The following is an 18,303-nucleotide window of genomic DNA, read 5'->3' as shown; positions in this document are numbered from 1 at the left end:
ACGGAGGGGAAATGCAGCACGTCGGCCGACCTTGGGACTTCACGTTCTCGTATCGATGAGCACGATTCTCCGAATTTAGTGCTGTGAGGCATAGGACATTCAGGGGCACCTCTTCTCTGCCTGTATGCTAAAGACATAACAAGTCAGCCTAGTCTCATGTCTTTAGCCACGTGCCTGCATGTAGGTAGGATGTTAGGTTATAAGGATGGTTACTAATTGGTTTCAGTGTTGTTTGTTGCCTGAATGTTTTTAATCTAGGGTAAAAGAACATCATTATTTTTAGCTTATAACAAAGAAAAACACATTTTCTCTTAAATGTCTTGATATGAAGTAATTTGAACTGAATTTCTGCGTAAATCATTTCCAAGAGAGTGGCTGTCAAGTGCTATGAAAAAAATTTGCACTTTTGTAGGGACCCAATGAGACATTGCAAATTTAGATTTATTCTCAATGTTAAATGTGGTTGAAGATGTCAATTTTTTTTAAGCAGCACTTTGAGAAGTAGTTAGCTTAAAAGTGCAGCAATTCAAAGCACAGAGGGAATGATTTTGAAGTGTAAAGTCTTGAAACAACGCAGAGGCTGACAGTTTCACTACAATTAGAAGCGAGGCAGGCACAACTCCCACTTCTGAAAACTTTCCGAACTGCTTCCTCTCTTGGCCTAGAAAACCCCTTTTTTTTTTTCTTTTTAAAAAAAAAAGAGCTTTGAGTGGCTTTGCTTATTAACTTAACGTAGTTACACTCAATAGTGGTAGCAGACAGCGGAAAGGGTTGCCAAATCTGTCTGTAAAGGATTATCTTTATAGAAAGCTTCACAGAAGTACTTTTTGTTGAATGCTTTCTGTTTCCTGTGAATGCTGCTTTTCTGAGGAATGCAACTTTTTTTTTCTTTTTCTTTTTTTTTTTTTTAGCAAGGCTTGTTTTGTTAGGAAACCACTCCCTTCTGCTCCTGCGCTCAGCCTTCCTGCTAATTGCCTGCTGGCCCATGACATTTTCCCCGAGTTGCCACATTCTCCCACGCGGTTACGAGCTCGCGCTGACGCCGCTGTGGCACGGCCGGGAGGGGCTGAACGAGGGCCCTGCTGCGCCTGTGCTCGTCCTCCTGCCAACAGAAGTCCCCGGGCTTGCGGGATCCGAGTTTTCCAGGGAAGGGCGGCTGTTTGCACGGGAGATGTCTGAGGCAGATGGGACTAAGAAGGTGCTGTGTCACTGTGCTGGCTTAAGCACCGCTCATGCTCCGTGCTGCTTTTTAGGGTTTTTAGAGCGAGCGGCCGGCACTGCGGGGATGGTGGGCGGCAGGCACCTGCTCGTGCCCAGGCCCTGGCCTTCGCTGCCGGCCTTGCCTTGCGAGCCGGCTGCGCCAGGGTGCACAACATGAACAGTTGGAGAGCCCGTAGTAAATCTAGGCGCTTTCAGAGGTTTTCACTCTCCTCAGGTTGACCGGAAGTTGGGTGCAATCGAGGACGAAGCCAGTGCTCGTTGAGCGCCTGCCGCGGGAGGGCGGGCGGCACGTGCGAGGAGCCCCGTCGGAACGGTGCGCGGGCAGGAGCTGCGGGCAGCGCCGCGGCCTCCTCCCCGCGCTGCTCGGGGGCATCCTCGGGAAGCCCCGGCCTCCCCGGCTGTGACAGGGCCGTGTGGAGCCGGGAGGGCCGCGTTCCCGTTGCTCCAGCCCCCACAGCAAACCGGTGCAGCTGGGGACCGCTCTGGCGTCACCCACGAGCAGCCCGTTCCCTCGTGCGTGCAGAACTACTCCCTCGTGTGCTGGAGCAGCAGGAATGAAGGCAAGAATCTGTAAATCATAAGTTTTAGGGAAAGCTAGAACTGGTCTGTCAGAATAAGCAGGCAGCAGGGAACAGGAGCACCTGCGTTGCATAGCTTTGGGCAGGTCAATTAATCCTTCTGCAGTGAAATTCTCCTTTGCATAATGGGTGTGAATAATAGCGCTCGACTTGCCTTGCAGGGCTGTTGCGGACTGGCTGGGCAGTTAATTTTTTTTTGGTGTTTGTAATGCATAAAGCCCTAAATGAGGGCTAAGTATTATCGTGATTTAATTTTGATTGAGGGTTAAACTTTGGTGACGTGCCCAGGCAAGCATTCGCTGGCAGTGAGCTAGGAAAGTGACCAGCAGCAAGCGTGTTTGGCAGCAGTAGAAGGACTAAAATGGAAAGCAGGGCTAACTTATTCCACTCCTACGTATTTTTCTTTTTTTTCTTCTCTGTTACCACTGTTCATTTCCCATGAAGCACATGGAGCCGATCAAAACGTCGAATCGGGATGGTAAATTTTAATATGGTCTTGCTTTAGTAGGAAGGCAAATAAAGGTTAGTGAAATGAAAACTTGGCCTGTTGGAGGAGTGGCAGTGCTTTAAGAGGTGAGCTGAGCGAGCGGATGTGCCTCCGAGCTGCTCTGAAAGCCATCGCTGGCTCGCAGGGATCGTACCCGAGGAGCGAGGGGTTGGTTATCCCCTGCGGAGGGCAGCGGGTGCCAACGCTGGCACGTGTTGGAAGAGCGGCCGCGTGTTCATTCTGCACGTGTCCGTACACGTCACCGTGATTCCTCCGTGAGGTACCGACGGTCGGGGGGTAAAGAGGGGCCTTTCCAGAAACTCTTTAAAGCTTTGCGGCAACGTCCTCGCTGTTTTTGTTGTGTTTGAAAGCATCGCTTGGCCCTGGATTTCCTTGAGGTTTTCTCTCTTTCCCAAATCTAAGAGCTGTTGTGGTCGCTTGTCTGAACACACTGACAGCCTTGGCTCCACACCTGCCTTCATGCTCAGGTAAATGAAAGAGCTCTTTCTGGAAATACAAATCTGTGTGAGAAAACAAACCGTAGAGGTACAGCACATACCATGTAACAATAACATCATTCCTTTTTTCCTTTTTTTTTTTTGGTTACAGTATAAAATCTAGAGGTCAAATTAAGATAATGTGAAATTCATGGCACCATGCCAGTTTACTTGAAAGAACCTTACATTTGTCCCTAAATTTTACAGGTCATTGATGACACTTTTCTTAATAGCATGATGGTCCTCCTTTAAGATGATATTCCTTTTTTTGGCATTATTAATTATCATTATTATTGTTGCTGTTGTTATTCCAGGAGATCTGTATGGAGGCACGCTGAAATCTGGATTAAAAATAGCGTTTTCATATCCTCCCACTCACTGTACTTTGTGCACAGAATGCCTTTTATAAATGCAGACTTGCTGCTTGGCTAGATAAAAGGAGCTGTCATTTCATTTCCATAACGGAGTCATTCCTGGGAGAATTTCATTGTTTTAGCAATAAAATTTTTCTAAAAGGCCTTTTATATTCCCTGAGCAAGGTAAGAGAAATGAACTTCTGAGTGGTTATTCTACAAAACAATTAAGAAAAAACAAGACCGTCGTAATTTGATGCAAGGAGACTTGTATGCATGTAAATTCTCTTGTGTGTAAAATGGGAAGAAATCCCTAACTGAAAAGGTATTAAAAAAAAAAAAAAAGCACCCTCAAAGTATTATGCAAAACTGCATATTTTTAAAACTTGATTAAGTTCAGCCCTATTTCAAAAGGCACTTACAGGAGTTTTCTGACTCAGACGCCTTCCCGATTTAATACCAGTCATGGGCAATCATTACAAGGTATTGCAGCGCGTTAATTTTGCTATGCAAAGGGCACGGCCTTGCGCTGGTGGAGGAGTGATCCCTGTGCTCTGTGCAGAGACTGGGAGCCCCTGGAAGCAGGACCCGCACTTTAATTTTTAGTATCTGAGCAATGTGGCATAGCGACAAGCCCTTCCTCTCTCTTAGGCTTTTCTCAGCTGCTCTGGGCCCGCCTTTGAGTTCCTTTTCTTTGAACGTTGCGCATGAATAAGGCGTGCCAGAATTAGAGCATCAAAGAAGCGCTGATACAGAAAGCGTATGCAGCGAGCAAAAGGTCCTGTGTTCCCTCCCCAGCTCTGATATGTCTCATTTGTCACACAATTTGAGCCATGTTTGGGTTTTGCTAAGCATGAATTGATGCAGTTACCACTTAGTCATCCTAGACAGCTTACTACTATAGGTAGGTATATGTGATCAAGAATGAAAGGGAAGAGGAGGAAACAAACGTTTTCCTCACAATCAGGAAAGTCTTTACAGATTCAGCCTCGCCGTACCTAACGCTTGCAAATTGCATAGTACTAAAGCACTACGGCAAGTTCAGAAATGATTATTTATGGGAGGTTTGTGAATGCAGGATGTGATATTATGAGTCACCCGGCAGCAAAGATGTTTGCGCAGCGGCTGGTATGAGTCACGCTGGCATTTGTGTCGAGCGCGGCGATTGTTTCAGTCCCTCGCTCGGCCGGGACGCGCGATGAATGAAGCGCCGAGAGCCCCCCTCGTTGCACATTTACTACGTGCAGCTACACGGGTAAATGGCAGGCTCAGCTGTAGAGTATTTCCTGCAACTCTCCTGCAGGCACGTGCACGCATGCACCCACCCCACCCGAGAGCAGCGCTGCCGTTTTCAGTACTAGATTCGTAGAAAGGAAATGCATAATTACAGGGCTGGCTTTTGCACCACATAAAGCAGCCCACATCAAAAGGTGTTCGCCATTAATGTTTCAACAGGTAATCTCTGGATTTACTGCCAAGCGCTGTTCCTGTGAGGTAGTGCTCAGTGCTGAAATCATTGAGATCTCTGCTCTAAGCTAGCAAAATCATCCTAATCCAGACAAAAAAAAAAAAAAAAGGCCGTGAATAGTGGCTTTGTTTAAGAATAGTGTGCTTCGTGTTGCAGCGGGACGGCAGGAGCAGCAGTCATGCTGGAAGTGGGGAGAAGGTTGCGGGTGGCTCCTGCGCCGCTTTCCTGCAGAAGTGAGGCGCGCGGGACGGCGTTGTTCCACACGCGGGAGTGGGAGCCCCGTTGTGGACCCCATTCCAGCCATTCCCGACCCAGTCCTCTGCGGGAGGAGAGGCTATGGGATGGTTAGTCCTCATCCGTGAAGATTAGTGCAAGCACAGGGGGAACTTCAGCCACAGGTTGAGCCTTTGTGTGAGTTCTTGTTAGTGCTTCCACTCGCAGAACTGTATTTTTTTTTTTTTAAGGCAATTTATCCATGGCTTTGTAAAAGGTTTGGAAACAAGCAGATCTGCCATTGGTTTGGGTGCAGTAAAGTTAACAGTATCACAGCTTTTGTATCACAGCTGTGGCCATCACCTAAAAAGAGAAGAAGGCCTGGCCCTTGAATTTGCTTAATGGCTCTGACCATTTAGCCATTGTGGAATGTCTTCCACAAAAGAAGAAAAAAATATTTAAATCATTTAGCAGAAGCACCCAGAATGATTTCCTTTATTGCTTATACCAGTTCAACATTACCAGCCCTGAGCCTGAATTACTTTGGACCATTTGCATTCTTTTTTCAGTTTGTTCTGCTCAGAAGACTTGTCAGGATGTCTGTGTTACAAACGTGCAGACAGTAGAGTTGTTTTTGCTTAAAGTTTCTGGGTGAGAATGAAGAAGCTGGCACCCAATGTGAAACGTAAATCAGTGTTGAAACTCTCCCTCCACCCCCTGTTATTCCTGTTTTGGTAGCCATGAGAAAATGGCTAGTATGGGGGATGGTTATGTTAATGGGATGATGGATTTTTATTGAGAATATATTGTTGGCAGCTGATAAGATATGTTTATTTGGTATTTTCTTCTTCCTAGGCGAAGCAGCCTTGGCATGCTTGCTAATTTTCTTTTCACCTCATGGCACTATGTGTCGCACTCACTGCCCATCTTCTCGCTTGCTTTTTCTTAATGTCTTACACAGTGCAGTGGAGGCACATCTGAAGGGGACTGTTCAGGAAAAAAAGCTACTTACATGGCTCGCAGGTGACAGGTTTTGAATGACAAATATCTAGTGAGTAGGTCTGAGAAGCCCTATTTCTGGCCTGTGTGCTTAATTTAGTACTGAAGTGGTGGTTTACATGACCTCTAAATCAGGAAGAATACTGAACCACATGCCAGCCCATGGGAAGTGCCTGTTTACATGACTGTGCTGTGGAGACTTGGGTTCAAGATGCATCTTCAGATGAGGAATGGATTTGAGGTGGACATCAGTGAGGCCTCCCTGTTTTATGTAGATTAGACCTTACTCTTTCTTTATATAGTATCACTTTGCTGTAGCCTTAAAGTAGGCATGAGTATAATTTAAATAAGTTTTACACTAGCATAAGAATTAATGTAAAGATGACTCAGCCCCAACCAGAGCAGGATGTCAGGAGATTCTCAAATGGGCAAAGTTCAACATGGCTTAGGTAAAGAAGCTTTTATTAACCTGAAATACAATAGGTAGTTGTTGGATTTTTTTTTTCCTGTTAGAATTTTTTGTGTGCGTAAATCAACTAGACCTGTTGAAAATCATTTAGAAGCGGTTTCCTGACGTGGGAGATGATATGCACGTTAGGTAATTGAAATTGCATATGCTCCAGGAAGATATAACCTTGCCTTTCCCATTGCAGTGGGGCAGGATTGAACCTGTCTAAACTGTTTCATTCAGAGGGAGAGGAAAGGAGGAAATGAATTACTTTTTTATTTGCGCTGAAGGATTAGTTGTGGGATAGTAGTGAGCAGCCAAACAACTCGAGAACACCACTGCTGTCTCTTAAACATTTTTATTAGCTTGTGCTGATTTGTGAATTAGGAAAACGAAATAATATGATGCAAGAGAGCAAGGAAAGACAATGAAAAAACTGCAGGAAAGGACTGGAAAAAGGATCATCTCTGCCTGCCTGCTCTTCAAAGTGAGATGAAGAGCATGACCTTTTCTTGGAATAAATACAGGCTAGTGCACAGAGCTCGTTTCTGATTTTTGGTTTTGCCAATTTGCAGTTGCTTGCTTGTGCTGTGATTCTTGTTGATTGCCCTGAGTATAACCTGTAGTTTGCAGGAAGTACTCTCATGTGCTTTGATTTGAAGTCCATCCATCACTTGATTGCAGTTTTCATCTTTCAGCTCAGTGTACTCGTTGCTCAAAGACAGGGCTGTGCTGTGGTATCTGAATAACCGTAATGCAGCTGGACTGTAAAAACAGCTAGATTATGTAACACTTCCCATTTATAGTGAATGTGTGATCACTAACCATATACATGATAATGATTCATGGATCACATTGAAACTTCACTTGCAAAGCACAGCTCGTATTTACTCTGCGCTGCAGAGCAGAGCCATGCTGTAAGTGTGTGAGAGGGCAGATTCTCTCTATTCAGGTACCCTTATTTGCAGTACAAGATGGTTGCAAAAATAATATCCCTGTTTCCAGCACATTGCGGAAGTGATCTGGAAGAACAGGCTTTCATAGCGGACTTCTGGTCTCTGGGTTAGACCAGTCTCAGATACCCTAAGCAACCCATGCCCTCAGCATCTGCAGAGGAGTTGCTACAAAATTACAGCACAGTGATCGAAAGCAGAACTGGGCCCTTTGCTCTGGCAAAGAGAGGATGTGAAATACTCTTGGTGGTGCCCACGTGTCCTGCGTGGCAGTCGCTGGGAGCTGAGGCTCCCTGCACGCTCCAGGGAAGAGCACGTTCTGTGCTGCCTTTAAGTCTCAAGCATGCTCAAGATGCGACGTTCCCTTAAATGGGAATATTTACAGAGATGCGCGTTGCCCGTCGCAGAAACAAGTGCCTAAGGGTAAGGTCAAGTGCGCAAGTTGTTGCAGGTTAAACTAGCTGGGGCGATCACGGTGCAGCATCTGCTCCAGGGGAGCTGTCTGCAAGCAAGGGGCATGTGTAGCCCGTGGTGACTACAAGGTTTCTCCTCTTGCTTTCCCCGAGGGGTGGGTTGGTGGCCTTGCCTCCTGTCCTCTTTCCCGCGACATGTAAGTGCATGTCCAAGGATAGTTGCCACAGATCGCCAGGAACAGCAGAATCTCTGCATGGACTTAAAGACTCCCAGCTCTTATTAAAAAAAAGGCCCATTAGGTCTTATTAAAATAATTGGAAACCATCTCATTTTTGCAGACTTGTTAAGGATTTCCTAGTAGTTCTTTGGAGTCCATTTTCAGGTTCATCAAAATGTTGTTTACCAGGGAATTAAGTGTTGGGTGACAAGCTTGGTGAAATAATAAAGATGTCCAAAATGACAGTTTTTGAGAGATTTCAGTTGATTGCCAAATTAGTGGGGGAGGGCAGGGAAGAAAAAGAGGGAAGAAGTAATTTTGAAAGTGCTGAAATGTTTCACTTTAACACTTAAAACCAAATATATAATGCATTTTTATGTATTTTGAATTTCTTTAATCTTGAGGTTCACATCATTTAAAGGAAAAAACGGCAGCTTGCAAATGACTTAAAAATGCTCTATTTGCTTCCTCTTTTTAGTTTGCTTTCTAAAGTAAAACAGCTTATGAGGTCGTGTGTGACTGTAGGCTTCTCCATCAGATAGGCAGTAAGGTCCTGTTCTACTAGAAGAGTGGCCGTTGACCAAAATCTTGAAAGTTTAGCCCGACGTTTAGCTGAACACAGGGCTGGGGGTCTGAAGGATGTGGAAGCTGCAGTGCCTGTGTCATGGGGGAGCTGTACGGCCAGCTCAGTGTTTCTCAATGGGCTTTTGGCTTTTGTAACAGGTTTATTGCATTGCTCTCACCTGTCAGGGAGAAGTGTTGAGACTACACATCCACATTGCTCATGGTAGCAAACTTGGGGTGCCGGTGCTGTGGGAGGGCTTAGCCTCAGCCAGGAATCCAGTTGCAAAATATAACAGTTTGGGGTTAGATTTTGGAGGCTTTTGTTGTCATTTTGTTTATTTAGACACAGCAGACTACGTCGTAAACTCTTCTGAGGAGGTTCGTCTGCCTACCACTGTTGCGTGCTCCCACTTTCCTCTGCTCCTCTGCTCTTCACCCCTGAACTGCTCATGTCCATCTGTCTGACTTTTTTCCTGCCTACACGCGAGGGGAGATTCATCTGCACTTGTCTGGAGATATCTAATCTGAGCTGATGGTCTAGAGTCACTTTATGGAGGGAGAGGAGCAGCCCTTTCTAGAGGATGATTCAGTCCATCCTAAAGCAAATGTTTAAGATAGGTCGGGTTAATCATTTTCTGGTTTTCTCCATTCACTGTGAGGAAAGCTTGGACTACCTCAGGTGCAGATTTTTATTTTACTTATGTTTTCAGTTAGGGAACGTGCATTGCACCAGCATGCTTAGAAGGTGGGATCTCTATTCCCGATTCATGAAACTAGATAGGAAATGTCTTAAGAGGCTTATGGGCAAGGAGCTAGGAAGGGTTTGTGGCAGAAAGTGAGATGAAGAATAATTCAAGAAGCACAATTAGCCCATGGGAACCTAACCGAAGATTAAAAAAAAAAAAAAAAAGTCCAATTCAAGCCTTGTGGAAATACAAACTCTATTCTAAGTTTTTTTTTTTTTTTTTTTTTTTTTTTTGTGGGCTTCAAGTGAAAATGTAGCACAATAGTTTCCCCAGAACCCCAGTAAAAAGTTCGAGGATAACTTAATGCCTTTTTATAGTTTTGAGTGCATGTTTGATATGATCTGAGAGTGAAACTGTAGTTTGGCACTTAAAATGGTATATTTTTCATGTCCTCCAGGCTACTGTTGCCTCTGCAGCAGAAGGTGCATAGAATTTGGTCAAAAAAATGAGAGCTGTCCCAGAAAGAAATATTGGTAGGTCAGGTCAAAAAATAAGTGTGAAAACACCTCACAATATTAAAAATCTCAGTTATGAAAAATACAATTGCTACTCCTGAATAGGAAGTATGTGTGCATATTTTTTGTTTTAAGTACTCATCTGTTATAGTGTTACAATTAACAACAAAAATAGAAAGGTATTTGTATTCCATTAGAGGAATTCAGTGAGAACACAAAAGTCTTCTGGAATAGAGCTTTTTGCACACTAAGGGCTTTATTTGCACACACTTCTCAAAACAGCAAACCCAGAGAGGTTTTTTTTTTTTTTCTTTTGTTATGGCAACAGAACTATTCAAGAATTTTTTTTAATTATGTATTTTTTTCAGCAACTCTGAACTCTGGATTTTAACTATTTTTAATAAGATGTACAAAGCAAATAACTCTTCCTGTAACAGGTCAATGTGTTTCATGCAGACCCGATCTGGATCTCTCCGTCACCATCTTAGCTCATTAAAAATGTATTTGCTTCAAGGAGCTGTTGGAATCAGTTGTACATTTGCTGAGCAGCTGCATGGATTTTCCTTTCTTAGTTTGTTTTGCTTATCTTTTACAGATCTATCTTACTATATTTGAAAGAGGAAAGCCAGTGAGAACTTGTGAAAGATCTGTCAGCTTCTGAAAAATCTTCATGCTAAAGGATAATCCAGGACTTCCTGAAGAAGAACCTAGTGAATGTTGTGAGTTACTAGCAGTAATAACATACATTTGCAGTTATGTCCCTTGTATGTGACTTTTGCACTGTAGTGTTTGCTGTAGTTGATTTGGTGTCTGGGTTAGGCTGCAAAGACAGACTTTTAATTTTTCTCCCTCTCTACTTTTTCTAACGAGATTAAGGGCAGAGTGGTGATATCTGAGGAAAGATCTTGATTCTCTTTTCCTTGGGCTGATAACCGTTATTCAATGCAAAACTTGGTTGTTGTTGTTTCGAGGGATTTTGTTTTATTTGTTGTTTTTTAACTAAATGCCTAACCTTGGTTTTGAAGGGTCTGTGACATTGTAACCTAACAAAACTGGAAAATGATATGGATTACTGTTCAGCTGTGTATAGTTATGGTTAAGGAGTATTATATATCCTCATACATTGATTTATATCATTTAGCCATTTTCAAATTAAGAGGTTGGAATTGTGGTTGTCTTTGTTCATTTCTGATGTTGCAAACTACTGTTAATTTGATCAAATGCTAATATTAGTTTGATTATTATGTATTTCCTATACAAATGCGCCTCTTCTCACAGGTTCACACTCATGGGAGGTAGAGCAGCATATCTTTCACAGAGAAAAACAGTCACATAATTAAGACCTGGTCCTGTAGCCTTTAATAAGAGAAACTGTTCCCATGAGGAAAGGCTAAAGATAAGGCATGAATATTTTAATGTTCATTGTTTTTCTTATGAAGTTTATGGCTTTTCTGGGTTGAAACGGGCAGTATGTGCAGTTCAAATGTTAACATCCTCACAAACAGAGCAAAACAAGAATTTTCTGCCTACCAAATCTGAGAATAATCCCTGGTGTTGCTTTCTCAGGGGCCTCTTACAAAATAGCTATTACAAAGAAATAGAAAAATCTTTGTCATCGCTCCCCTTTCCTGCATGTGAAATAGTTAATAAAGCTGACATTTGGAGTTCTCAGTAGCTGCTATCACTAAGTTGCTGAGTTAGTAATTCATTAAGATGAATAAGGGGCCTGCAAGACCTGAAGCTTTTCACTGTCTACATATCCAAGCAGATGTGGCCATATCAGTTTATTCCCACACTTTGAAAGCCTTCTTTGAAACCACAAAGGCTTAGTTTGTGAGCTGACATCCTAGAGCAGAGGAGGGCTGGCCTTTAATAATAATAATAATAATCAAAAAAACTGTCCTAGCATGCAAAGTTGTTGGGATGGCAGGAGCTGTTTGTTGAAGGTGTTGCAATTGCTTCCACTGATTGCAACAGCGGTGCTACCTCACGCCGAGGAGAGCGTTCTCCGGGTCCTGCATGGTTTGCGGCACCCAAGATCAACCAGATAAAGCGTGTAGGGGAGGATGTAATCATCAGCCCTGGCAGGTGATGGAGCATCTGTGTAAGATGCTGTCGGTGTGATCATGGCATCCTGCCCTGTCCTAAACGCTCTAAGAGGAGCCCATGCGGTGGTATGTTGTTGAGGTGACAAAACCCTGAATTAGCACCCGCGAAGCCCAGGTTTGGCAAGAAGTAGCACTCTTCTCACTAGGTACAGATGGAGAGAAAGCACTCTTGAAAACGGCTCCTGCCCAGGCATCCTGGAGCAGCTTCTTCAGAGGAGTCACTGGCAGGTGATGGAGAGCTCTTCACGACTCCCTGAGAACCTATTTTGTCACCTCACTGCTGCTTGCAGGACGGTGCTGTCACAAGCAGGCAGGCGGCCAGGTTCCCCCTCTCCCCTCCCCTCTTCCCGGGATACTCTCAGGGAGACGGGAAGACCATAAATGAGGAGGAGTGGTATTTCTACCCTTGCTGCTCACAGGAAATGCCAGCATGCAGTCATTTGACTTAAAAACGCTGCTCTCCCTTCCTTGAATGTTGGCAGGGAGTTGTCGCATTGAAGCATATGAAGAGAGGTTAAACCTTCCCTGCCATGAACAGTAGTTACTCTGTTCCCGTCTGTCTCGTTGCTCTGCCACCGAGGCAAGTTTCAGGCCTGGAGGAGGTGGAATCAGGAGGGCAGTAATTTGGGACCAGCACATGGTATCCACCTAGAAACTGAGTGTTTACTAAACAGCACAATTTTTCTCCCTTCTTCTCTCCTGCTCTCCTCATTTGGATGAAACCAATTTCTGGAATAGTGGAGCTGGTACAAATCAAGTCCATATTCTGCTTCTGCAGGGAGGAAAGAGATGCTGTGAGGATTTGTTAAGGAGGAATGTTACTTTGCTTAGGCAGAGCTAAAAGCAGAGGGAGGTGGGGTTCCTTTGCTGCTGCAAGAGGGCACCTTGAGATTTCCAGCATAAGGTTTTGTAACTTTTTGGTAGGATTTCAGTGCCCTGAGTTGTTTTAAACCCTAAAACATGCACTGTAGCCTTTTTGGAGCGCTTGCCACACATGCACAAACACATTCGGACACGAGCAATGAATAAACTCTTCATGTGCCTTGCTCGCAGGCATTTCTTCACTTTTTTTTTTTTTTTTTCCACTTGTGCTAAAATCTCTGGCACGGTTTGTGGGAATCAGAAAATAAGCCTCTGGATCCTGTATGCGTCAGTAACTGAAGCAGCTTCGGCTGATCTCCTGTCTGGAGCTGTTACTTTGGGCAGAGGGCGGGCAGCAGGAGAGCAGCCGTTGCCTCAGGTGGCCGCAGGCCTCGCGCAGGCCCCGCACGCGTCCCGGCGTCGGCATGGCCTCTCACCGCCCCGCTGGCCTGGCGTGTTCTTCCTCGGCTCCTCGCTCCCTCACGCTCTTCCCTCAGCCCTGCTGTGGGCTGTTTTTCCTGGCACGGCGGCCCTGGCAGGGCCTGGGAGCAAGCAGCCTGCGGGGCTGGTGTCAGGGCCGCTTCCTGCGCCGGCTGGCAGGGCTCATGCCCACCCTGGCGCAGCCTTCCTCAGAGCATCTCCCTCCTCCCGTGCCCACTCCGCTTGGAGAAACCCGAAGCACGCGGTGGGGACTGCAGGGAATGAGCCCTTCGCAGGGGTTTTCCGAGAGCGCCTTGGCGAGGCTGTGCGTGACGTGCGCTCGTTTGCCTGAGCGCCGACGAGCTGCGCACGGTCGAGGAGCGACGGGAAGTTTTGACACGCGCGGCCTGAAGGTTTCTGAACGTGCTTGCTTTTGAATTCCTCTCGTCTCCCTGTGCTCAGCCACTCCATGGCCTCCTGCAGAAATTACCAGGCTGTGGACAAAAGAGAGCTGCGTGTGTTTGTGCTTCCAAGCAACTGCCCCCTTCGTGCCAGTTAGTATTTACAGGGAGAGGGAAAGGAGGGAGAATCACTGTCATTTGAGAAATGCCTCTCAGAAACGGCAGCGATTTATTCCCAGGCATTATTCTTCATTAAGAGCTATGGACAGCTGCAGCCTCCCTGTAAATAGAAATTGCGCTCTGTGGGTGTGCTATACATAGGGCTTCAGGTTTCTGACATGTCCCTGCCAAAAATCAGAAGTATTTCTCACCAAATAAATGTTTATTCAGAAAGTCTTATTTCCTGGCTTTTGTTTCACATCACATGCACCCAACGGAGAGACAGGAATGGCCCAAGGCTGACATTCAGGAGAGGAGGTGGAGACGGTTTGGGTCCCTTTCAAGCAGATAACAGCAGGCCTGAAGTTTGGCAGTTTATTTAATGGATAAATATGGGATTAAAAGGAATGCTGCAGAAATGCTGCAGTAGCACTGTACAGTACGAAGCCGGTCATGGTGCGCATTCCTGTGCTCCAGGTCGGCTCCCTCCCTCCTGCATCGCCGAAGCCACAGGCCCCTGGCCGCACGTGACACAGACCTATCTTGTCACACAGCGCTCCGGCCCAATGCGATCCACGTTGTTTCCCTGCCGTGCAGAGGAGCGGGAACGGGCATCTGCAGCGTGGGTGACAATTTGTCGCGTTCCTGCTCACTGCCTCCTGGACTCGCCACCCTCCAACCCATCGCTGCCCTCCTCTTTTTCCTCCTTGAGAGTTGAGCCTTTTCGACCCCTTTCCGACCCCTTTGCTGGCTCCGTGCTGGCTCCGTGCTCTCCGTGCAGTGTGCCAGCCCCTGCCGCTCCAGCAGACAACTTTGCAGCTGCAGCAGCCCCACTTGGTTGCATTTTGTATCCTATGGACGTACTGTCCTGTCAAATACAAGACATCCTCGTGCTACTCCTTCCCTTCTTCCTTCTACTCTCTCCCTGCCTCAGCCATCCCAGAGTTTGTGGCTTACAGCCTGCAATCCATGTATTAAAATAAATGACCTAACTAAAAATTATTACTCGCTCTTGCTTTCTTCTCGGCCTATATAGCTTCCAGAGAACTGAGAAGCTGTAATTTCTCCAGGGCTAAAATCCAAGCCTTTGATAGGCAGGCATGGTGCCTGGGGCCACTACATGTTGCTACCAGTTGTCAGCTTTGTAAAACTTATCCTGCCGAGCAAGGAAATCCGAGCACAAAGATCGTTCTCTTTTCTTACTGTGGCAAGCCATAGTTTGCCAGTCTGCTGTGCCTTTTCTTCATTGTCTTCCAAGCAAATGGCTCTAAGATTATGACTCCCATGTTTGGACTGAGAACAGCTTTTGCCTGAGCAAACAGATTTCTCTTTGGCAGGCACTTTAACTGCTGTCCCAGCTTTTTGCTGTCAGCTTTGTTCCATGATTTGCTGTTAGAAGGCCAGGCTGCACTCACGCATTGGAGCGAGCGAGGGAAGGAAGGAAGGCAGGTGAACGTATTTGCTAAGGGCTGTGATGGAAGGATGGTTGCAGTGTGATCCACAAGGGAAAAACATCTCCTGCAATTCAGTAGTGTAGTCTGTGGTTGCTCTTATTTTTAATGTGGTGCTTTTGGTTGGAGAGACTTCAAGTCCTTGCACACGCTTGTACTGCTCTCTCCAAAAGACTTTCTGTGTAAATCAAGAGGAAATCAAAGCCAGCCTTTGCAGATCAGAGCACAGTGTGGAAGCTGCTCTCGTATTTCCAAGGTGTGTCTGGCAGGGAGCTAATTAAAATGTGCATGTCCCATGGCTGCTTAAATATTACTTTTGCTGCTGTTCTGCCTCTACTCCCATTTATTGATTCTCTGTCATGCTACTGTGTGAATGAGCATCAATGGTGAGCTGGTTGAGTGTGTCTACAGTGATACTGGCAGAGTCTATCATCCTGCTGATGCTCCTGTCAGCGCCAGTAGTTTTAATGTCACTAGCAGAGAGGGAATGTAAATTAAGTTCTCCAAGTTTTCTTCCATTTTCCTCTGTGATGCATGCATTCAAGAAGAAAGGCTGCTGTCACTGGTGGGTTATTTAGGAGTAATAGTGAGATCTACTAGTAGAAATACTATTCTGAACAACTTGTTCATTCATATTTATTCCAGCTCTGTTTATGGCCTGCAAGGCGTGTTGACCCTAGCTGCTTCTGTTGGGTAGGAATATTAGATGCTCTCAGAGAAACTGCCAGTATTGGTGCTGTGTTCCTTCTCAGTTTTATGCTTCTGGCTCTTAAACAGCATTGGTGTTTCCAAGCTGATGAATGTTTCAGAGGCCCAGATGGCACAGAGGTCAAGAGAAGGAAGATAAAGAAGCAATTTAGCAGGATTGCTCTTAGTTGCTTTTCCTGCAGATATGTCAGAACAAGAGATAGGCTAAGGAAACCTGAGAAGTTGTAGTCTTTTATTTATTTCTAATGGATTATCCTAGCAGCTCTTTAAATAATGGAGAAACTCTCCCTACTGTGGCAAATCACGTTTATTGCACCCAGTTGTTCTGGAAAAGATCTCTTTGGGAATCAAAGGTTGTATCAGGTAAGAAGAAGAAGGTTATTCAACTGTGTCCATTCCAGAAAACTTTCATTCAGAACCAAGGTGGTTTATAAATTCTGTGTGCGTCACTTAAGAGCATTCAAACTGCAGCCTGTCCTGCGAAAACACGGCAAAAGCTATGATGGTTGAAAGAAGCAGGGCAAAATCTTATTTGGCTTCCCTTGCGAGTGGACATGTGTGACCAGAGCTGCAGAGATTCCTTTCAGTGGAGAGGCAAACTGTACTTTAAGGCTTCATCTGCTGGGAATTTGTGTCTCTGATAAATAAAACCTGTCTTCTCAACAGCCTGATTTAGCATTTCTGATGCAAATAGTTCACAAAAAGAAGCCTCAGGGAACATCAACATTCAGTGAAATAAAAGTGAGCTTGATACTCAGGGTAGAGCAATGGGAAGAGCCTTGGAGCAGCTAACACTTCTCATGGTCACAGCTAACATAGTTAACTCTATTTTGGATTTTTTGAAGGGCATATTTGTTTTCTTGTAAAGTCAGGTATTGTAAGCAACTTTGTTAAAGAAGCAGTTTGTTATGGGAGAAAAGCAAAATATTGGCCCTTTGTCATTCAGTCTGTGTCACTTACTGCTATTTGAGGTAGGAAGGTCCTCTTAACTCATTTCTGTATTAAGAAGTATCCATTAAATCCACAGATCCACAGTGAGAATTATCAGGGTTCTTTTTGCTTTCACTTGAAGCCATTAAAATGTTAGTATAAATATCTTCAGTTAACCCTGAGGAACAGCCAACAGAGTGACTGAGGAGAAGTAAGTACAAGCATTTCCTTCTATATATCATTTACCAGTCAAACCAGTTCAACTGAAGGGATTTGCCTTAGTGAACAGTCTCACTGTTCCTGATGGCTTTCGCAGAAAGGGTGAGTGAGCTGCGCTGTTCTATGTGTCTTCATTACTGGGTGAAGCCTCTTCTTAAATTAGCTCTGGATTTTGTTGCTGTTGTTACTATTTTAATAGGATTATCGCTTTTCTTCAGTCTGCCTTATGCTTTCCTTCTTACAAGTAAACCTCTTCCATCTGGAGAGTATTTTGAGATGAGGAATGTACAGTGAAGTAGTAGAAGTATTATTAACACTATGTTCTTCTTTTCCTTTTTTCTGAGCACCTGGAAAGCCATAAAATAACATAAAAATCAAATAAATGCCAAACATTACAAGGTCTTCCTCTCTCAAAAATGATTATGCAAAGGAAGACCGTTGGGTTATCTAAGCGCATGCAATGAGAGAAGCGTTCATTATACATCGATCTGTGAGACCCTGGCAGTTATTCACTTCAAGAGAAAAGCATTAAGAGCTGAGGAGTCTCTGTGCTTGCTCTCATCTGACAAGATACATTGCTTCAGTGGTGCTTCCTGGGCATAGCGAATACCTGCTGACTGTACGGAGTGAAAAAGGCTTGGTCGTGATGAGTACCTCTGTTTGTGCTTCAGAGCCTCATGCAGAGATTCCCAAGCTGACAAGGTGCTTTGCTCAGGCTAATTAGTCCTGCTTTCCCCCTTGTGTCTTCCCTGCTCATGCTAATCAGGCTGCGCGGGGTGCTGCCGGCGCTGCTTTTCTGCTGGCCGCGCTCACACGAGTGTGTCTGAAGAGCCTTGCCTTGCCGTGTGCCCTGTCAGTGTCTGAGCCGGCCCCACGCCAGCCCTCGTGCCCATCCTGTGTGGTCGTGCAGGGCAGGTAGCCCCTGGAGTTGTACATTATGTTGGCTTAAGATTCACTCAGCCTCGGGGGACTTGTTGGAGCCACGGTAAAGGTGCTTAGCATGAGGGAAGATCTTGAGGAAGTGCTGGTAGCCACCCTGCTCTCCAAGGTGTGTGTGCAGCCCAGCATCTTTGGGTGCTCTTGGCTTTGTTGAGCATGAACAACTTTGCTCTTGTGCTCCTGGCTCTAGATGTGGTGATCTGGAGCTCCAAAAGCAGCAGCAGGTTGGTGAGGGGACAGAAGTTCCCAGGCAGACAAACAGAAATGATGGAATAAAAGTTTGAAGAAATAGGACTTCAGACTTTCCAACCTATTATGTGTGCAAGAATGTCAAAAAAAAAAATAGTTGATGGGTTAAATTAGGAAAGCTACTATTGATAAATTTCCTCTGAGGTATTGTTTCAGAGGCATTGAGCTTACAGCAGCCGGGTTTTAGAAGTTAATATTCGAACAATTTTGAGCTACTTAAAAAGAAAGAAAGAACCCTTCTCCTC

General features: G+C 45.1%; 1 protein-coding gene across 1 annotated transcript in view; it reads left to right on the top strand.

The window, feature by feature from the left end:
- Positions 1–18,303, top strand: part of ATXN1 (ataxin 1) — a 138,278-nt gene that overhangs the window by 53,029 nt on the left and 66,946 nt on the right. Inside the window, exon 2 of the mRNA XM_010216966.2 lies at positions 10,209–10,332. The gene's annotated coding sequence lies outside the window, so the exon portion shown is untranslated. The remainder of the gene's footprint in view (positions 1–10,208; positions 10,333–18,303) is intronic.

Source organism: Tinamus guttatus, unplaced genomic scaffold (assembly GCF_059628265.1).
Source record: "Tinamus guttatus ecotype Peru unplaced genomic scaffold, ASM5962826v1 Tinamus_guttatus_pri_ptg000131l, whole genome shotgun sequence".
Taxonomy (NCBI): Eukaryota; Metazoa; Chordata; class Aves; order Tinamiformes; family Tinamidae; genus Tinamus; species Tinamus guttatus.
The sequence above is the reverse complement of the archived record's forward strand: the minus strand, read 5'-3'. Positions and strand labels throughout refer to the sequence as shown.